Source organism: Thamnophis elegans, chromosome 2, assembly GCF_009769535.1.
Source record: "Thamnophis elegans isolate rThaEle1 chromosome 2, rThaEle1.pri, whole genome shotgun sequence".
Lineage (NCBI taxonomy): Eukaryota > Metazoa > Chordata > Lepidosauria > Squamata > Colubridae > Thamnophis > Thamnophis elegans.
In genome coordinates, this window is record NC_045542.1 from 69,960,946 (window position 1) to 69,982,730 (window position 21,785).

Consider the following 21,785-nt stretch of genomic DNA (forward strand, 5'->3'; position numbering starts at 1 on the left):
CAGTAATATGATCATCATCCATCCCACAGATCACAATAAGAAAAATTGAAGCTCTGATTAAAAAAAAAACAGACAAACTGCATTGTTTTAGTTTTGTAATTTCTGGATTGCTAAGTAACCATGCAATTAATAGTTATATCTAAATATTTACTTTTCCACTTGTTCAGTATATACTATTGTATCATATGTCCCACCCTGAGAGGGCCAGGTTTAGGTCCCAAACATTTGTCAATGTAATAAATCAATCAGGTTTTCTCTGAACTATTCTCAGTGAATTTTAATGAATTAGTAGTTGGCATGATCTTAAAATTTTTGCTGTCTGTCTATCACTGCCTGTCATGCTGATAAATAACATAATTAACTTTTCTGTTTTTAAAACAATAAATAATAAAAAGATATGATTAGTATAGTGTTAATGCAGAAATAATTCAAGACTTATCTCCCATATATACCTTGACATAAGCAAAGCAAAAAGGAAAGGAAAATAGAAGCATTGCCATAAATCTGAATTACTTTTTGAAAACAAATGAAATTGAATGCAATTATTGGTTCAAGAAACTTATTTTGAAAACCCTGAACTTCTACTTTGTATGTACAAATTTCACCAGAGGGGGAAAAGAAACCTCATAAATTTTCCATTTGTAATTGGAAAATATTCATAAGAGAGCATTCAATAATACAAAGCCAATGAATAATCATACGATATCATAAGTTTTTTTTAAAAAAAACAACAGACAGACATTTTTACAGCATTAAATCCTATACAAATTTACTATTCTCCAAATGAGGAAATAGAGGTAGTAGGGCTTTCCCCCCCCCCCCAACTTTGGTAGTTGGATGGGTTTTAAAAGGCAAATTATGTGTTTTACATCTTGATTAGGCTAAAAGCACCCATTGTAGTTCTTAACTCTTTCAAATTCTCAGATAATAGGCAGTTAGGGACTAGGGGCAAATAAATAGTTTATGCCTTCAAGGGCTTTTAAAACACAATTTTATTCTTCCACTTTGTCCATAATTCCATTCTTCCCAAACAGGCAAAAGTTTTTTTAAAAATGCCCTCCTTATTTTGGTGATGACATGCTACTACAAGCTATGCTCCCTATGACTTTCAGAAATATTGGTTTCCAGTTTCAAACAAATGTAATCTTAAAAGGTCATTAAAGTGAATTTTGCAATTGGAAGTACATTGGCCAGCTTGAATGACCTAAAAAAATAAACTATTGAGCAAGGCTAAAGTTGTGGTTTGGTTGGGAATAGGAAGACTAATTTGAATGGGAGATTGTCATAGAGGAGTAGTATTGTAGAATAGAATTAGAAGTTGGAAAAAAAGGAAAAGAAAAAAAGTAAGTATCATTTTTCAAGAAGAGTGCATCGATGTATTCATGTAAGTCATTAAGAGTCAAAAGCAATCTATATAAATCATATAAATTCTTTTCCACTCTTGATAAGTGCCACTCCATTTTGAGTTATCTCTTTGGACTTAGTCCTGATGTTAAGCAATAGTTTTTGTAGTGAAAATAATACTTTTAACAAAAATATGAAATAAAATTATGTCAAATAACAACAATTGTATGCAACAGACAAAAGGGAAGAATCAGAATTTCTCAACTGCTATTTTTAAGGGGGGACAAGATTGGGAGGAAGTACAATTGATACTATTGTTGACTTCTAAATTTTTGTGGTCTTTATTTGCCAATCTCAGCATTGGTTATAGTATCTACAGTCCCTTCCAACTTTGTTATTCTATTCTATTTTCTTTTGTAATGCTGTCAGTAAACTAAGCAGTTTTCAGTGACGGCATATTATGTTCCAAGTAACAATCAGCCTGAATTGTAAAACCCATAAATTTTTTGCTCTGTCATTTTCAATTATTTTAACTATGATTTCATGCTTCTAGTACCGTCATTCTTATTGAGTGTCAATCCATATTTTTCCCCATAAATACCAGTGTGTTATTTTCTCAAGTCGATCATGTCTTCTTTTTTTGCTGTGTGTGTGTGTGTGTGTGTGTGTGTGTGTGTGTGTGTGAGAGAGAGAGAGAGAGAGAGAGAGAGAGAGAGAGAGAGAGAGAGAGGGAGAGAGAGAGAGGGAGAGGGAGAGGGAGAGAGAGAATTCTTTTTTATTTTGGTGCATCAGGCTTATATATGGTCATTTTTTTATCCATATCTTAACACAATAGCATTTCTATTCAAACTACAGATACTTCTCAACTTACAACCATACTTAAGCCCAGATTTCTACCTTGGTATTCAATATGACCCTCCATTAGAGGTTCCAGGGCTTTGGGGGGCACTACTTTTAGTGTGGATTGTCTTTTTCTATCTCCTTATAAGTCTCCCTAATTTTCTCTTTTAATTCTGCTTATTGAGAGTTATGTCTGTGCGTGTGTGTGTGTTAGTTCATAGATTATTTCAGCACTAGCCTGTACTGATTCTGTTGTTATTACTTCTTCTAAATTATTATTTCTGTAGTTCATATCAGCTGTTTTATTTATATTTCTAATTGCTATTATTACAGTTTCTACTATTATTTTTGGGTCTTCCCCCTCCAAATCTCTCCCACCTATTATGGACTTTCCATTAAAATTATGTTGTTGCTGTTGTTGTTGTTAGTATTAAAAAGTGAGATGAGAAGACTAATTAGAGAGATAATGAATGGATTCCTATCCTCTTAGAGGTATCAGTATTAATAGTTCTATCAAACTCTTAACTAATGAACTGAATTAATAGAACCAACAATATGAAATATGCAGCATAAAAGTAGGCTCAGGTTTGCTCAATAGGAGAACAAGTTTATGCAATCAAAATCTAGAAAAGCAGAAAGTTTCACTGCACAGATAAGAAAGAAAAGTTTGACTCAAGAAGACCCAGAAATACTCACAGACTTGATAAACCATTTCCCTCCATAAAGGCTCAAGAAATACATGGAGGAAGATGGATGACAAATTTCAATATTTTTCAGCGATTGATTTTTACAGACGAGGTGGCAGAACACTGAGTGGAACATAGTGGATCTTTGTTTTCTTGGGCATTCAGATATGAAATAAAAAAGAGACTGCTGATGCTGAAGAAGCAACAGTTGATTATTTGCTTTTCGGAGTCAAGTCAGAAAAAAAAAAGTTTTCTGTATGGATAATTCTTTGTTCCAACCATTTTCAAATATCCTTTGTATGAAAGTCCTTCAATTAACAAAAAATACCTTGCTCCAAATTACTTTGCCTACCCATAAAAAGAAAAGGAAAGATTTTTTTAAAAATGTGAAGGGCTCAGCCCTACCAACAGACAACAGATTGTGGTCATAAAAGAAAGGGATTAAAATAATTTCTACCAAAGTAATTTGCCTGACTTTCTTCAGGGAGAATTATCCTCTGACCCAAAGTAAAATGCCATGGGAATAGCTCGACTAATATCACACTTAAACCAACCTGTAAGTAATATGAAAGCCTACCGTATTTTCAGAGTAAAAGACGCACCATTTCCCCAAAAATGAGAGTGAAAATCTGAATTTGACTTATACTCTGAATGTAGCCCCACCCACCCACCGTCACCCTCTGAGCATCACATTTTCGGGTGGTTTCAGATAGTTGGGATCCTCATTTCCACTTGGATTTTGGTAACTAGATTTTTATCCATTTAAAACAAACCCTATCAAGCTATGTGTATTTAACTGGAGGTGATGGGGTGGGATTGCAGGTGATTTTCATGAGGGAATAAGAGGGATTTGGCACTGAAGACACCACTCCCGAGATGTCCCCGTCTTTCTACCTATAACCATAGGCATTGAAAGCCTGGCTTTGTCGCAGCAAGGCCTGATAGAGACACAGTACTTCAGTCAGACACAGCACACTGCCATCTCATAAACACACTATCCTGTGCCTCTGCTGCCTCAGGAATCAGGTCATCAGGGAAGCAGGATGTCAGGACTCATTTAGCGAAGGGGGTGCTGCACGAGAGGCGTAAGACGGTTGCTGCCACCTGGAATGCCTTCCTTTCAGATCTGCCTTCCGCATGCCCGGTTGAAGATCCACCATCCTCTTCCCTATATATTCATACAACAGGACAGCTTTATCATGACAGCCATTGAAATGGATGGTAAACTGCCTCCACTTCTGATCATGCTCCACCTGGATGGGGAAGCTGCCGCATATGGGCTCCGGCAGGTTGAGTGGAGCTTCCTGTGCCATGGAGGAACCCCCCACTCCATGCCTTTCCTCCCTCTCTGCCACCACAGCCTGCTTCAGCTTTGTCCACATGTGGTGGGGAAGGGCTTGGAGGGGAGCCCAGGGGTTGGTGGTGAAAGAGGGGGTCCATCCCCCTCAATCCTGATCAAGCAGTCTTTGCAGGTCAGCTGACAAGGGAATGATCTGTGCTGTGTTCCAGCCAGGAAACTTCATAATAAGAAGAGTAGGGGAGAAACCCCTCCTGCCGCAAAGCCTGCACTCGGCAACAGGAGCTGAAGCAGCCTTCCACACACCAGGTTTTTGAATTGGCAAGGAAAGTGTTTTTGGGAATCAGCACCACAATTCCCTCTCCAATTCCACAAATGGCGCATGCAGATGGTGGCGGATATGAAACGAAGGCATTTCAGGTGGCGGATCTGGCCAGGAGGAAAAGAAAGTGAGTCTGCAGTGCCTGCCGCATGCAACATTTGTGGAATCAGAGAGGGAATCATAGTGTTGCCGCCTGAAAACACTTTCCTTTCCAATTCAAAAACCCTGGCATGCGGAAGGCTGCTTCAGCTCCTGGGTTTGTTTTAAATGGATAAAAAGCTCCTTATCAAAAGCTGAGTGGAAGTGAGGATCCCCACCACTTGGAACCAAGGCACAGAGGCAGCGATAGTCTGTGGCAATCCCTACAGCCTGGAACAACTGATTGGAGGTATTCCACCTGCCAATCAGCTGCTTCTGCTGAATCAGGCTGCAATAACATGCTGAAACTAACCAGGCTATTTGCTGCAAGGATGTGATGGATGCTGGTAGCCAGAGGCAGAAAGTTTTTTTCTTCTTTCACTCTCCCAAAATTAATGTGTGTCTTATACTCCGGTGCGTCTTATAATCTAAAAGATATGGTATTTCACTTCTAGTGCTTTTAACAGATATTTTTAATGACCATAAGAGAACAATGCCCTACGGATACAGTCCTTTGTAATTTATAAACTTAGTCTTCTGTAAATTGGCCTCCAGAGCGGTGTGTCTTCTAAAGCTGTAACCATTGAAATTAAATTAGAAGATTGTGCGAAGTTCATCCATCCAACATGGTTCATATTGTTATAAAATAAAATGAAAATAAGGATAAATATTCATGTTAAACACTCAGGAAAGAAACTGATTTTTTTAAAAGAACAAAAATAATATTTTCATTTCTCCTTCTTTCTGTATGTTTGCACCTTATATGTAAGCATTATGATTTTCAGACTTTTGACAGACTTTGCAAAAAAAAATACCAGAAATCAGCAACTCAATCTTTTAATATCTTGTCTACATCCAATTGTAACTACAAGTGAAAAAAAGGAGACTGGAATTGAAAAACAAGACAGATGTTTGTGTTGAAACAGTTGTATTGCTGAAGGCAGCATTTAAATTATAATACTTTGATATTTTAATTATTTATTATTTTAAATTATGTGTCTTCTAACATCAAAGAGACAAGTAACCTATAATTTATTTTTCATTCAGTGTGGAAAGGGGTCTTTTTTGTAGTGCCTTTTGCTGCTATGTACAGAATTCTGTTTTGATGTAAAACATTAACTGGTGCTATGAATAAAAAGCAAGAGTAACATTCACTTGACAACTTGATTCTTCTAGCTTTATTTATGTAAAAAACAGAAACTGACAACCCACCAAAAGGCAAGACTTTAATTCATCCATCCATTCTAATAAGTTCGCAAAATCACTGAACACAAAGGATGCAATGTAAAATCTTCAGGAAAGAATGGGCTTTTGTCATTGCCTGACCTAATATGTCACTTGAACATGAGTGACAAGGAGTTACACACATGTAATTGTCTGTATATATATCAAAGTTTATGATTATAATACATTGTTATGTTGCTTTTCTCCTTTTTTAGGTGTTTGTTAAAGTTTCATAAGCAAAACAGTATAATAGAATGAGCATTTCCACCTATGACTGAATGCTGTATGCTGTCCTTCATATCCTAGGCACATGGACAATAAGATTGTGTGAATGTCTTTTTCATAAGCTATTAATTTAGCTTAGTGGAAGACATTTTATGAAATGCAATAGTAGAAGCAAACTTCTCTATTTGTTCAGCTGAAATCAATGTACTGATCTGTATAATGTAAGGAGAGGACAAGTACCTGAATGATGACAAAGGGAAATTAAAAGATTTTGCAGAGCAAAGCTAATACCTTATTAGATACAATTGCAAGTGTTGGGCAGAGACTGCCCAATTTTCTGAAACCTGATGGTGATGTTTTAGAAAAAGCCTGGATGATGTTCACCCTGATTTACGCGTGTGCGCTGGGAGAACCAGTGGCAACAAATTGTGAAACCCATCACTGCTGCCAACACAACAAAGTGACTCCACCAAGTGATAGCCATACATCACTTGTGTAATGTATGCACACACAACTGTTTTAGTTTAGTATTCCCTGATAAGATGCCATCAGCAAGACACCTAGTAATTCAGTATCATCACCACCAGTATACTCAGGCAAAAAAAGGGAAGGGAAGGGAAGGGAAAAAAGGAAAGGAAAGGAAAGGGGAAGAGAAAAGGGAAGGGATAATAATATAAAGTATTGTGTATTGATATAAATATTCACAATAGCATTAGCAGTTATTCTGGGGTCTTTTGTAGTGCCAGGAATGATTGAGAAACTTCTCGTATACACATTAGAAGACAGAATTATTTCCCTGATACAGTGTAAGGAGATTAAATAAATAGGTATAAAATCTTTTCAATCATTGTGGCTGCATTAGATTTATTTTTCTCATTTCTTTAATAAATCCTTTAAGTATGCATTGTCTCTCAATGATTTCTGACAAAGCTTGGACACTGAGATTGGGAATCGCCTTAATTTAAAGTTCCAGTAATGAATATTTAGGTGTCTTATCAGTGTTGCAGGATTGGTAGATGCTTGGTGCATTGTGTCAGTTCTTATTAAGAGTATTTGAGAGAGAAAAACATTTATAAGTAGTTTTGCAAGTTACCCAGGTTTTATTTCCTCTCATAGAAGATTAGAGATTTACATATTTGAGGAAAGTGTATTTTATAAATATAGAACCATCAGACCACTAACGTAATAACGGGATTTTCTGTTACCTTTTTTCCCCCTCCTGCTCAAAGCAACTAGTGGATATTAATGGAACAATATACTAGGAAGAAAACACAATCTGTCCATAAATATTCAATCTTTTTTTTATCTAATGCAGCTCACTAACATCAACCATAAGAGTCACCTTGCCACCTTGCCCTTCAGACAGTCATATTTCAATTTCCCCTTTCAGATATGTATTTAACCTTCTGAATCTCTCAAGCTATCAGCATTGAGTGTATAAAGTCACAAATGAAAGAAGGATGCCTTATTTAGACAAGCCTAGTTACAAACTATTTAGGAGTTTGAGGGCAAACACAAGTACTTTATACTGAGAAATAGCCTTATCCAAGCTAGCTTTGAATAAACTGGTGCAATTGCTTTAGCTATTTCTTCTTGGTAGAGCCAGGAACAGGCAGCCACTTTGATGTAGTGGTTAAGGCAGCAGCCTAAAAACCAAGAGCTCATGAGTTGTATTCCCAATTTAGTCACCTTTGGCCAGTCTTACTCTCTTAGCTCTAGGAACCAGGAAATGGCACCCCACTTCTGAAATCTTGCCAAAAAAATTTCAGGGACTAGTCCAGGAAGTTGTTAAGAGTCAACATTCACTTAAAGGCAGAACAATAGAGTCAGAATTCAATTTCAAAGGAAAAGTATAAAAAGTAAGAAAAATGACTTTTTTAGGAATTAGGAATTATGCCAATTTTCAACTTTTACCACAAATGTTACCATTCACTTGAAGGAAGATCTTTCAAACTATTTTCAAGAGCATGGTTGTTTTTTAGATGACAATTAAATTCCACCTCTTCCCCAATGAAACTAAAACAAAGAAAACCAGGGAATGGAATGGGGTTGGGAAGGGGGAAGGAAAGGAAAGATGAAAGGGAAGGGAAGGGAAGAGAGGAAAGGAAAGGTCAAATATGGAACAAGAAAATAAGACTGATTACATATAAAATAGGTTGCTTTTAGACTAAATACAATATTATCTATTCCTTTCTTTCAGAATAAAGTTGTTGGTTTGTACTTGTAACCTGGCAGTACAGATATGTCCTGAGATTTAAGTCGTTACTTGACGGTGATATTTCTTGGAATTTGGGGCCAGGCACTAACTCTTGTCCAGCCTTCCTCATAGAATAGTAGAATAGGATAGTATTATGAAGTGCAAAGAGAATTCCATGTGCCACTCTTATTCTGGAGCAGCAGTTTCCACCTTTCCTAACTTTAAAATGTATGGAGTTCAACACTCTGAATTTTCATTATTGGCCAAACTGGCTGGGGAAGTTTATGCGTTAAAGTTAACATATCCGGAAGCTGCCAACATTGGAAAACTCTTTTCTATAGGAAAGATTGGATATAACCATCAGAATGTCAAGATAAGGATAAGATCAATTCAATTATCTGGATCTTGGTTATAACTGAATGCTGTAATGATTTTATATCATATACACCCTAATTCCCTGTCTCTAAAATATATACTAACAGTGTTCTCTAACTATAATTCTAAAAATATCACTAACCATCATTTAGAGGATTAGGAATGCCAAGCAATATTCTTAAATAAAAGTAAAAATGCTTATAAATATGAGTCACCTTTTAAATTGAATCAAAAAGCAAAACGGTGGACAGATTTGTTTATATTAGCTTCTCTCTCTCTCTCTCTCTCCCTCATTCCTCGCCCTCCCTCTCTGTGTATCTCTGTGTGTGCTTCTATATTTTAATGCAAATGTGATTGATTAAAAAGTCTTTTAAGTCACAGTTTATACAGACTTATTACTAGTCTGCGATAAAATCATAAATTCAGAAATAAGAGCCCAAAGAAAGATTTTTTTTTTTTGAGTTTGGTTACTTTCACATTCTTTTGTGATTTGTATCCTCACTCCATGAATATTTTAGAGTCTGAATTTACTAGCAGTTATGTTTGCTGAATAACACATTTTGAGCTAATGCTAGACAAAATGCTCAGAAAGCAAAATCTAAACTCACCAATAGGAGGTTCCGTCTCACTGCTTTGTGGACATTTCTGGAGATTAGAAAAACAATGTTGCTCTGCAGAAAGTTCCATTCATTATACAGCCTTATTCAGATGGGAATCCAGCAAAGGATCAAGGCAATCAATGGTTCTCACCCTCTCCTTCCTTCCTTCCTTCCTTCCTTCCTTCCTTCCTTCCTTCCTTCCTTCCTTCCTTCCTTCCTTCATTTCTCTTTCTGTCTGTCTGTCTTTCTTTCTATTTCACCTTTATTACTATTTTTAAATAAATAATTCAAGGTGGCAAACATAGTAATAGCACTTAGACTTATATCCTGCTCCACAGTATTTTACAGCACTAACTGGGCAGTTTGCAAAAAGAGCAAGTTGCCCCTAACAATCTGAGTCTTCATTTTACTGACTTTGGAAGGTTGGAAGGCTGGATTGATTATTTATTTATTTATTTATTTATTTATTTATTTATTAGACTTTTATTTATTTATTTATTTATTAGACTTATATACCGCTTCATAGGGCTTTCAGCCCTCTCTAAGCGGTTTACAATTTTTTTTTTAGCAAATTGAGTCAGCAACTTGCCCCCACAGTCCGGGTCCTCATTTCACCCACCTCGGAAGGATGGAAGGCTGAGTCGACCTTGAGCCGGCGAGATTTGAACCGCTGAACTGCAGATCATAGTCATCTAAAGTGGCCTGCAGTACTGAACCCTAACCACTGCGCCACCTCGGCTCTGAACCAGTCAAGATTGAGCTCCTAGCTATGGGCAGAGATAGTCTGCAATATTACATAGTTCAATATGCATTTCAACATACCTAATATTCCTTTATTCTCCTATTTTCTTCACAAAAGAACCCTTTGAGGTGAGTTGGGCTAAGAAACAGTGACTGAGCCAAAGCTACCCAGCCACTTTTCCTGCTTAATATGGGATTAGAACACACAGTCTCCTGATTTCTAGTGGGATGCCTTAACTAATGACCAAACTGGCTCTTGATGATGCAGATATTCTTCTTAGATCAGATGTTTTGATGCCGTTACCTAATTATGTCATTTGTGTGAAGTTATAAGAATGTAGCTTGTTATATGTATGCCACTGTACTCAAACTTATCCTCTACATATATTTAGGCTAAACTTCTTGAATTCCTTGTCATTAGTCCCAACATATCTGTCAAGCAGCAGTAAAACTCTATTTAAGTAATGCACTCTAATATATGTTGTCCAAATGAAATTAACATTGCTTTGTACGGTAATTTTCCTGCATCACTGCAAAGTAATTATGGAAAAACATCCTTTTATGTGAGCATCTTATTTTACATATAAAAATAATGCTCATTGGGGAAATACAGAGGGGGGGGAGCAATAATTCCACAATATTCTAAATAAAATCAGTACAATTATTTTAAACTGGATACCTATCTTCCTAAATAGTATCTTGAATTTCAACACATGTTCAAGATTCATTGGACAGAATATAGCTGGATCAGAGACATGATTCTGCTTGAATGTTGATAGGAATATATTTATTTTTCTTTTGAATACTTATTCTCAGAACGTGCAAGGTAAATTAGAGCTACCTCTTTAAAAAGACTAGGTTTTATCTTATTTCATCAAGACTTTATGTAATAGGTCTTGCTTAGCACTTGCTCTTCCTCTGGATGATCTTCTGCCCAATGGTAATCCATTATAAGGGGGCTACGAGATCTTTCTTCAGAAATGATAACTGGAAACTATCATTAGAAAGTACAATCATCGCTGATGTCTAGTTATTGTCCAGAATTTGCAGCCCAGACACTGACAGCTAAAACCAAGAGCATTTCAGATTGCACCATATAACCAGAGAAGTTTGCTAAAGGCCCTTTGAAGAAATCTATTTACCATTATATCACTCTCTCCATCCACTGCTTCTGGAAGAAAGATGCTTTAGTTTGTTTTCTTTCAATTATTCCACAATGCTTCCTTCCGTTGAATTGTTCCACCAAAATCCAACTTAGGAAGTGCAGATTTATCAGGTTATAATCATTCAGCTGATACATTTTAAAACAGAAGGTAAAATTAATGGATGCTTTCAGTTGTGCTACTAATGCATTGTCACCCAAACTGATAGCAGCTGTTATTTGAGGAGGAAAGAAGAAACATGAATATTTACAGTTATCTATCAGTCATGTATGACTGTGCCTTTTCTGTTAGGCAATGTTCAGTAGTGTCTGTGACTGAAAGAATTAGTATCTTTCCTCTTGTGTCTTTTTGCTTTAAAACATCAAAATCAAGCAGGGATTTCTCAGCAGTTGTCTTAAGAATATTTCTTGGAAAGAGTGCTAAGAATAAAATTGATACAGAAGTTGTTGTATAGCTAAAGAAAGTCCTCGCTCTTGCGAATGACAGCTCGGTAGCAGCCAGGCGCGTCTTAGCCAATCAGACGCGCCTGTCAGTTGCCGAGCTGTCAAGCGCGAGTCTGCTGGAATATAAAAGGCAGGCTCTTTCCAACCGCCCCCCGATCTACTTCGCAGCAGCCGAACATACCGGTCTACTCAGAGCTGCCGAAGACACCGGTCTACCACACAGACCTTCCTATCTACTTCATAGACTACCCGGTCTACTGTTATATTCATTTCTGTTTACTGCGCGTCCAGCCCGGTCTACTCGCGTTACTTGTTACAAAGTTAATAGTGAATTAAAGTGGTTACAGTGTTACCATTACAACAAGCCTCTGTCTTCATTCTGAAGTTACAATACTGGCGACGAGGATGGGATATGCGATTACCGCAGAGCCTGGAAAACAACAACGAAGAATAAGCCAGTCGCGGCCCCGCGAAAATCAGACACAAAAGCCACAACAGAGAACCAATGGCCAGCATGCACTCAGCAGCAGCAGTAGCCACCGTGAAGCCTTCCATCTATGCCAACTTGAAGGACGAGCCACGCCAATTCCAAGGACGAGCCAAAGACCGCGAAGTCCAACCTCGGCTGGAACTGCCTGCCTGTCTGCAGCCGCTGCTGCCATCCGTCTCCTCACGGCTTTCTATCTGCATAATACAAACTGTCTGCAGCTGCTGCTGCCTGGAGCCTCTGCTGCTCCACCTGCCTTACAAAGCTGCCTACCTCCCAAGGCCACCTGCCTTACAAAGCTGCCTGCCTCCCAGCTCCACCTTCTGCAAGGTTTACACGCTGACTCCACTGCTGACCAACAACCAGGAGAAGCGAGGCCTGGCGCTGGACGGGAAGCTGAAGCATGAGGACACCAACCTGCCTCCAAAAAAACCAAAGTTACCGACAGGCTTGGACTTTCTTTGCACACAAAGCAAATAACTGGGGGGGAAGGAGTGTTATATATGCAAATGTTAGAGGAGTGTTGAGTATGCAAATAACTGGGGGGAAGGAGTGTTATATATGCAAATGTTCCCTGTTACCAGCTCTCTGATTGGCTGGTCATTTGACAGTTGCTTTGGGCTCCAGTATAAATACCCTGACAGTTGCAGGGACGTTTTGAATCACTGTCATCTCGCAATAAACATCTTACTCTCTGATTCCATGGCTCCTGCGTCTTTCCCTCAAACATATATAACAGAAGTGATCTATGTTATCATTAGCTAAGGCATATTCATATGTTAACAAATAAGGAACGATGGTAGATATGTATTGCCTGCTTCCTAGGGCTGAGAGAGAAAAAGAATGGCCCAAAGTCTTAAGAATATACTAAATTGAAAAAAAGAGAGAAAATTTAATGATATAAATTTTATTCAAATACTAGAGCAGTGACGCACAGAATTTTGCAGTTCCGTGTCCTAAGGTGATACATCTGACAGGACCCAAAAGATGGGCCTTCTCCCTGGCAGCTTTTTCCCTCTGGAACATCTTCCCTTTAGAGATTAGACTGGGCCCCCACTCTGACACTCTTTCAGAAGGCCCTGAAGACATGGTTCTGCCAGATAGCTTGGGTAACCCAGAGCAGGATGGACCCCATTAAATGGCTGGTATGAGTGAATGCTGGGATTGGGTGGGGTTATTATTTTCTTTATTTTTTGCTGTGTTTTACTTCCTGTTAGCTGCCCTAAGTCACTGTGAGCAAATAGGTGGCAATATACATTTTCAAAATAAATAAATATTCATATCTAGTATTTGTCTGTGTGTCTCTTTGTATATAGTGAGGTCTTATTAATAAAGCTTTTTCTCTAAGAGAAAATCTATTGATGAAGTCACTAAGGGTCAATATCAAATTGATGGCACATAATCAAGTTTAAGTAATAGGATTGCTAATACATTCATATACAATATTCATAACAATAAAAAATGCCATTTTATTACTTCTCTCTAAGTTTTGCTAAGGGGCACGGTGGCTCAGTGGCTAAGACGCTGAGCTTGTTGATCAGAAATGTAGACAGTTTGGGTTCAAATCCCTAGCGCCGCATAACAGAGTGAGATCCCATTACTTGTCCCGGCTTCTGCCAACCTAGCAGTTCGAAAGCATGTAAAAATGCAAGTAGAAAAATATTGACCACTTTGGTGGAAGGTAACAGTGTTCCATGTGCCTTCAGCGTTTAGCCAGGCTGGCCACATGACCATGGAGACGTCTTTGGACAGTGCTGGCTCTTCAGCTTTAAAATAAAGATGAGCACCACCCCCTAGAGTCGTAAATGAATAGCACATATGTGCGAGCCTTTAACTTACCTAAGTTTTGCTACTGTAATAGATACACTATTTTTAGACACTGTCAGCATACAACCTTAGTGTTTAAAGCATTGATTGTATTGCACTGAGCAATTATCCCTTTGGCAGCTGCCTGTTTTTGTTCTTTCATTTGTTTTAATTGTGTTACCCAAGAATTACCAAGAATAAATCGATAATATGGTTACCATTATTGCATAAGAAATATTTTAAGTCCTTTTAATTTGGCCTGTTGGTCAGGTATATGAAAACACTTAGCTATTCATTTTGTTCAGTCTTCTTGAAATTAATGGAAGTTGATTCAAGTGGGCCTCCTTCAGATCATTCTTTTTTTTTTTTTAAAGAGGAAGAATTTCTAAATCACATTTTTTGTTCTAAGCAAGGCCTTTCCTCCCAAAGCAGTTTACACAATAACTCCATTAAACAATTGACAACATTATAAAAGCTTTTTAAAATAAAGATTAAAAGCAAAAAAAAAAAAAAAAAACCTTAAAAGTAAAGCAAGTGAAGGAAATAAACCTTGAATATTCCAATTATTCCGAGATGAAACAAGTGGTGTTTTTGAAGTTGTTGTTACTGCTGGCTAAAAGTCATTATGAATAACTTTAGTCTAATTTGTTCAGAAAAGAATTAAATATGCAGATTGCACTATGAGAATGGCCTAGGCTTGAGTTTGGTTTGAATGAGGAACATAATATAGAACATCTGAAGCTGATCCAAGATGTTTCTGTCTGCAATACAGTATACAAGAACAATTCCCACCTAAAATTTGATGCATCTTACAACCTAAATTTATTTTGGCACCAATCACATAAAATTACACATACGGTATGTGTCTCCCTTCCTTTTTTATATTATGTCTAATAAGTTGCAGATTTATCATCTCACTCGAGGGGAAAGGGGGAAGAAGGAAGGAAATAATTTGAATCTGTTCAACCTACATTTGCATAGCCTATATTTTCCTTTCCTTTACATCAGTCTAGCTACAGGTAGTCCATGATTTATGACCTCAATTGAGCCTAAGATTTCTGTTGCTAAGTGAGATATTTGTTATGTGAAATTTGCACCATTTTATGACCTTTCATGTTACTACTATTAATTGAATCACCATGGTTAAGTTAGTAACATGGTTGTTAAGTGAATATGGCTTCCCCATTGACTTTGCTTCTCAGAAGGTTGCAAAAGGTGATTCCAGAACACAAGGACATTGCAATCAACATAAATATGAATCAGTTTCCAAGCATCTGAATTTTGATCACATGACCATGGGGTGTGTGTGCTGCAGCAATGGTTGTAAGTGTGAAAAATGGTCATAAGCTCTATTTTATTATTTGCTTTTAAACAGTAACCATTGTGTGAGGTTCGTCCTCTCATCTCCTCAAGGTTACATTTCCCTTACATTGTTGAGGTCCTCAATTCTGATTTTCTTGCAGGCTTCACATTGCTTGATGACAACTACTTTTATCTCATCCAACGATCTACCCTGTTTCTTCCTTTTATTTTTAAATCGCTGTAGCCTCTTTTCCTCTCTTTCATACTTTCAACCTTAGGCACCTAAATTCTTTCACCTGAATTCTTTCTTTTCTTCTTATTGTAAATTCTGATTACTTTGCATTCACCCTTCCCAGTTTATTAAAAACCCTTAGATTATAATTAGATTTTGCATTTATATCTTGAAAATTCTCTTGCCGGTTTTACTCAATGTACTTGATAGTTGGAACAATTAATCAGTGGAACAGCTTACCCTCAGAAGTTGTGGATGCACCATTACTGGAGATTTTTAATAAAAATATTTGTCTACAATGGTATATGGTCTCCTGCTTGAGCAGAGGTTTGGGCTACAAACGTATCTTCCAATACTTTATTCTGTTATTCTAGCTTGACAAAATTCACCTAAATCTTGAAAGACCCCTAATGCTATCCTTCTACATTAGTGATATCTGGGAATTTTATAATTACATTTTCTAATCCCTCATGCTGAAACATGAACAGCACAAGTGGTCATAAAATCCTGTTAGCAACTCACTTAACTCTTTTCTTTGGCTTGATGTGAAGTTTTTGATATATACCAATTGAATAAGATAGTTTAAACAGTTATAATAGTAGAATAGGCCAGTCTGCTTTTGTTATCTTCTTTACCAGGATCTCATGGAGACTTTATGGAAGTTAAGATATGCTCTAGATTCTTATGGTCCATAAAACAAGTAATTCTATATTAACAGGAAGATCAGATGGTTTTAACATGATTTATTCCTGGTGAACCATACTAAGTTATTTTCTGTTCAGTCTTTTCTAAGTCCATAAGCTAATATTTTTGCTTCATTAGAGAGAAATGCTCTTCTCTGAGTATTTCATTATGTATAATTGCTAAGGTGAACATCTGAAAATGTTGCTAAGGAATCTTAGCCAGCCAAACAGGGAAAAAGGAAGCAACAAAAAAGGTAATCTTTCCCAGTTCTTGACAAGTTTCCCCCCCCCCCCATTCAGAACTAGGACTGAGATTCTAAGGAACCTGAGAATGTGCAGTGTTAATATTTCTGCCAGAATGAAAATACCATTGGGAGGAATTAAGCATAGTACAATCTGAAAGGGCTATTTTTTAAAATTAAATTTATATGTCACCCATGTCATTCTGAAAAGCAACTCTAGCCAGTTATAGTATGAAGCACCATCCTATTTTATGCAATATCTCTAGGAGCCTAATCATAATATAGTCCAGAACAGAATCAATATACTTTTTCTTTGAAAAATATAACGAGTAATGAAATACTGCATGTCCACAGAGTGACAAAAAATTAATTTGCTGACACATAGTGAATGCCCTTATTATCTTGACTTTTAACAAACAAACAAACAAAAGCCCTGCTTGTCTCTGCATGAATAAAACTTATTGACAGCTATATAATTTTATGGTCCATAAAAGCTTCTTTCACTATGTATAATTGCTAAGTGTTTCATATAGTGATTATTAATAGCAAGAAAATTGTCAGAAGTGGCCTTTTATCACTTCATTCGTGAATGCTGATGTCATAACAAATAAATTTCCCTTAAAGTGCCAGGCTGCTCGTTGAAATTTTTGCTATGGCTACAATGTAGTGACCTGCATTTTGCAGCTGCTAAGTGCATATGAACAGTACCTATGCCATCCATTATCATTAACATTTTTGGAACCAATTCTGAAATAGAAACAAAAGCAGATTATTATTTTTTGTACTGCAGATTTATTTTGAAATTACATACTCTGGTTTCTCTTTAGAAAGTATAAATCTTTCGCCTTATTTTGAAATTACAAGAAGTTTCAGCCCACCCTGAGCAGTGGGTGGTGCTATTGTGTGGTGGTTTTTTTTTTTTTTTTTTACATAAATTAGTTTATCCTATTTTGTGAAGGGAGGGGGGAAACTGGAGAAAGGAATGTTAGATACATTGAGCTACTGAACGAATAGCAATAGCAATAGCAGTTAGACTTATGTACCGCTTCATAGGGCTTTCAGCCCTCTCTAAGCGGTTTACAGAGTCAGCATATTGCCCCCAACAACAATCCGGGTTCTCATTTTACCCACCTCGGAAGGATGGAAGGCTGAGTCAACCCTGAGCCGGTGAGATTTGAACAGCCGAACTGCAGAACTGCAGTCAGCTGAAGTAGCCTGCAGTGCTGCATTTAACCACTGTGCCACCTCGGCTGTAATGAAATGTGGGGTATGCATCTAACAAGTGAAATAAATAATAAATAAATCATGCTAACAAAAAACTGCTTTTAGGAAAAATATGAAAATGCATGTATCAAGAATTGTAACTGACAAAAGTATCTTGAAGATACTTCAATCACCAATTTATATCTATGGGAAAATTAATAGAAATTAACACTTATTGATTTATATGTTTTAGTTTGAAACAGTGAGATGATGTGAAAACAAGGATTTAGCCTGTCTTCAGGGTTAAGTACAATATCTTCAGTATGAGTGGTCCTTGGTGTTCTCTGAGCTTGTTTGTTTTGTTGGAAATGTTTCATTACCCAAACTAGGTAACATCACCTGGACTAGGACTGATGATGTTACCTAGACTAGAGTAATGAAATGTCTGCAAGAAAGCAATCAAGCTCAGAGAGCACCAAGGCAGTGGTGAAATTAAAAAAAATACTACTGGCTCTGTGGGCATAGTTTGGTGGTGGGATCCTGTGACTGAGTGGGCATAGCCAACTTGATGTCACTCGTGGCCATGCCCACTCAGTCTCATGCCCGCACCACCACCAAGCCATGTCCACAGAACCCAGTAGGAAAGATGTGTGTACGAGTCCATTCACAGTGGAGCTGCTGCTCCCTTTATGGTCCTCCCTGCCCCCCTCCCTCCTAGCAGTAGAAGTACCTTAAAGGGACAGGCTGAAGCAGATGTGCTGTGAATGGAGGGAAAACATTTGGATTGTCTCTGCCACAGAATTCAACGTTCAACGCAACAGAGACAATCTGAATGTTTCTCCCTCTGTTTAGAACAGAGCTGCTGCAACCTGTCCCTTTAAGATAGTCCCAAGGAGAAAGTGAGCTGGGAGGGATAAAGAGAGCAGCAGCCCTGCTGTGATGGAGGGAGAAACGTTCAGATTGTCTCTGCTGCATTTAAAGTGGTCTGTGGTAGAGACAATCAGAATATTTCTCCCTCAGTTCACAGCAGACCTGCTGCTCCCTTTATAGTCCCCCTCCCTCCCTGTGTCTACATTAAAAGAACAGGCTACAACAGCTCTGCTGTGAACGGAGGGAGAAATGTTTGGATTGGGTTGGTGAGGCGAGCAGCCGGAAGAGGTGAGTGGTGACAGGGCGACCAGGCGGGCATGGGTGAGGCCACCAGGAATTTTTGCCATTGGTTCAGAGAATTGATGCCAATCATCAATGCCGGTTCAGCCAAACCGGCCAAACCAGGAGAATTTCACCCCTTCACCAAGGACCTCTCATTTCAATTGTGAACTACAAATATTCTCCTTTATTGGAGCTTCAGTATATTTACATGTGCCAGGAGGTTCCACCACTACACATGTGGGATAAAATAGGTGCTTGACTATATAAGACACCAGTGCAAATGCTTATTAATGGGGAATAAGTATTATTTTTATTCTGTTTCAAATTTTAATAAATTTCATATATTTTAGCAATCACGTCCATCATTTGTACATAATCCTATTTCAAATTCAGTCCTATAGTATTCAGTACCAAAATTTATTTTGTCTACTTCAAATATTTCTTATAAGATTATATAAGGAAATCATGGACAAATATGTACAATGTTTAGAATCAATCCATTGAAGACTTGTCTATGTATCTTCAGCCCATCACATTTAATCCTTATATATAGTGCAAAAAACTATAACTGAAAGTGTTCTATACAATACCAAAATAAAATAAATAAAAATTTGTTGGGAAATCACTAATAAAATTGCTTTTTTAAAATAAAAAGCAAGTATTTGATGAAGCTGCATAAATTTATAAAGATAGTGTGTAGTTAGGAGACAGTGATCAAGTCTTGTCCAAAAAATCAAGTCTTATTCAGCTTGGAAAAGCATATTGCAAAATCAGTAAAACAGTATTTTTTTTTAAAAAAAAGATTCTGCACATCTGAAATGTTAAGATAACATTTAAAAATGTTCACATTTGAAAACTCAGTAGAAGTAATAAACTATAATGTCATAAAATGAAATAGGCTATTGTTCAAGAGTATTGCTGCATTATCTGATATGCACATGTCTAGAAACACAAATGTTCCAGTTTCACTGATCACTTTGGTACTATTTTATTCAACGTTTTTAATACAGTTTTATTTCCTTTAGAATTTATCAACTTTAGGATTCAAACATTTACAATGTGCAATATAATTTTCACTTCAACTTTATATGACAGTGTTTTTTGTATAAGTTCTGAACTTCAAAAGGTTGTAATAATACTTTTTTCTTGTCAAATTATTTGCAGCTGGATTAAGTTGTGCTGAACAATAGACTTAATGGTAATTGCAAGTTTATGATAAGTTAGTTTTGGTGCTTGAGTTAAATTATGTTATGTTGTTATTGTGACACACGGGCAACTTGTTTGGGAAAACAGCTGCTGCATAAAAATTTAGATTTGGTGGTGACATTGTAACCTCGTTTCATAATGGAATGTATGGAAAAATGCTGTATTGTACATCTGAGTACTTACAACAATACATTCGTTTATTTTAGCTTTACCACATTATTAAACTATCCACACCAAGTGGATTTATAAGGAGCATTTTTTCACTGCACCTGTTTAAATCATTTGGTTCATTAAGCAAGACTATACTGGAGTCCAATTTCTTTTCAAAAAGAACCATAAGATGCACCGGACTATAAGGCGCATTTAAATGTACAGGAGGGAAACAATAAAAAATCATTTTTGGCCTCCGTGTACCACATTTTCTCCCTCCACGGACCCCAGAAGCACTCTGCAGTGCTCCGCATGGCCCATTTTAGTCAAAAATGGACCCATTTTGGGGTTCCCAAGTCCTCCACACATCATGTTTTTGCCCTCCCAGCCCTCCAGAAGCACTCTGCATTGCTCTCCACAGCCTTTTCTGCTAAAAATGGATCAGTTTTTGATTAAAAAAAACATGCCTGCTTTAGACTTGCTGCAGAGTGTTTCTTGGGGCCTGGGAAGGTGCAAACATTACACACAGGGGGCTTGGTAGCGCAAAAATGGGCAACAGGCCCATTTTTGGCAAAATAACATCCATTTTTGGCAAAAGCAAGATGTGAGGAGCACTACAGAGTCTTCTGGGGGGTCAGGGAGGGTGAAAACACAACATACTGACAGTTTGGGAGGCCAAAAATTCGGGTACTTGGTCTATAAGACTCACCTAAATTTTCACCTACTTTTAAAGGAAAAGAGCTCTGAAAAATATGGTATTTTTTCCCCTGTAACAGAAGCTTCTGTTTTTCTCGTTAATTCCAAACATGTTTTAGTTTACCTTCAAAACAAAAGAAAATGTTGTGTTGTTGTCTTTGTCCATGTAATATTGTTTCAACAGGACAGAAGATCTGCAAATAAATCACTTCCCCTAGCTACGATGTGAAAAAATCCAGCAATATTAACACTTCCCTGCATATATCCAAGGAAATGGACCATGTGATTATTACACACATTTATTTCACTCTCCTGCCTTTCTCTTTCCAGTTGTCTATGTCTTTTCCATTCATACTTCCTGATCTGGGAGGGCAGGGGCAAGCATGAGAAGTCAGGAGCACAACAGAATTTCAAAAAGTTAACTGGGCAGAAAAATGATAAAACACTTCCATTCTTCGGTACTTCATAAATGCAAGAATGCTGTATTTGAAATATACAGGTAGTTCTCAACCTATGAAAATGTGTTTAGTGATTGTTCAAAGTTATAACAGCACTGAATGAATTGTGGTTGTGATTGGTCTTCAGAGTCCTGGCTGCCACAGCATCTGTTAAGAGTTTGTTGCAATAATCACATCTAGAAAGCACACACAGGTAACTGATTCAGCAGGATTCATTAACTTTTATTTATATATAATATAACACATAAGTAAATATACAATACCAAAAGCAGGTTTTCCAATGTGGAAGCAAATACAAGCAAACACAGGCAGAGGAGAGAACATTTTCAGTTTCAGTTCAGAGTAGCAGTTTAGTTTGCAGCTTTAGTACAGAACAGTTGAGCTAAACCACGCCCAGGCTCCTTGCTGTCTCTTTGTTGCTCACACAGCAAATACTCTTTCACTTTCTAACAGCCTTTATTGGCTGACTTAGTTGCTATGCCTATTCATTGGCTGACCTTGTTACCATGTCTTCCAAGTCATGAATTCTTTCACACACTGACAGCATCCTTCAGGAAATTGCAATGTAGATTCT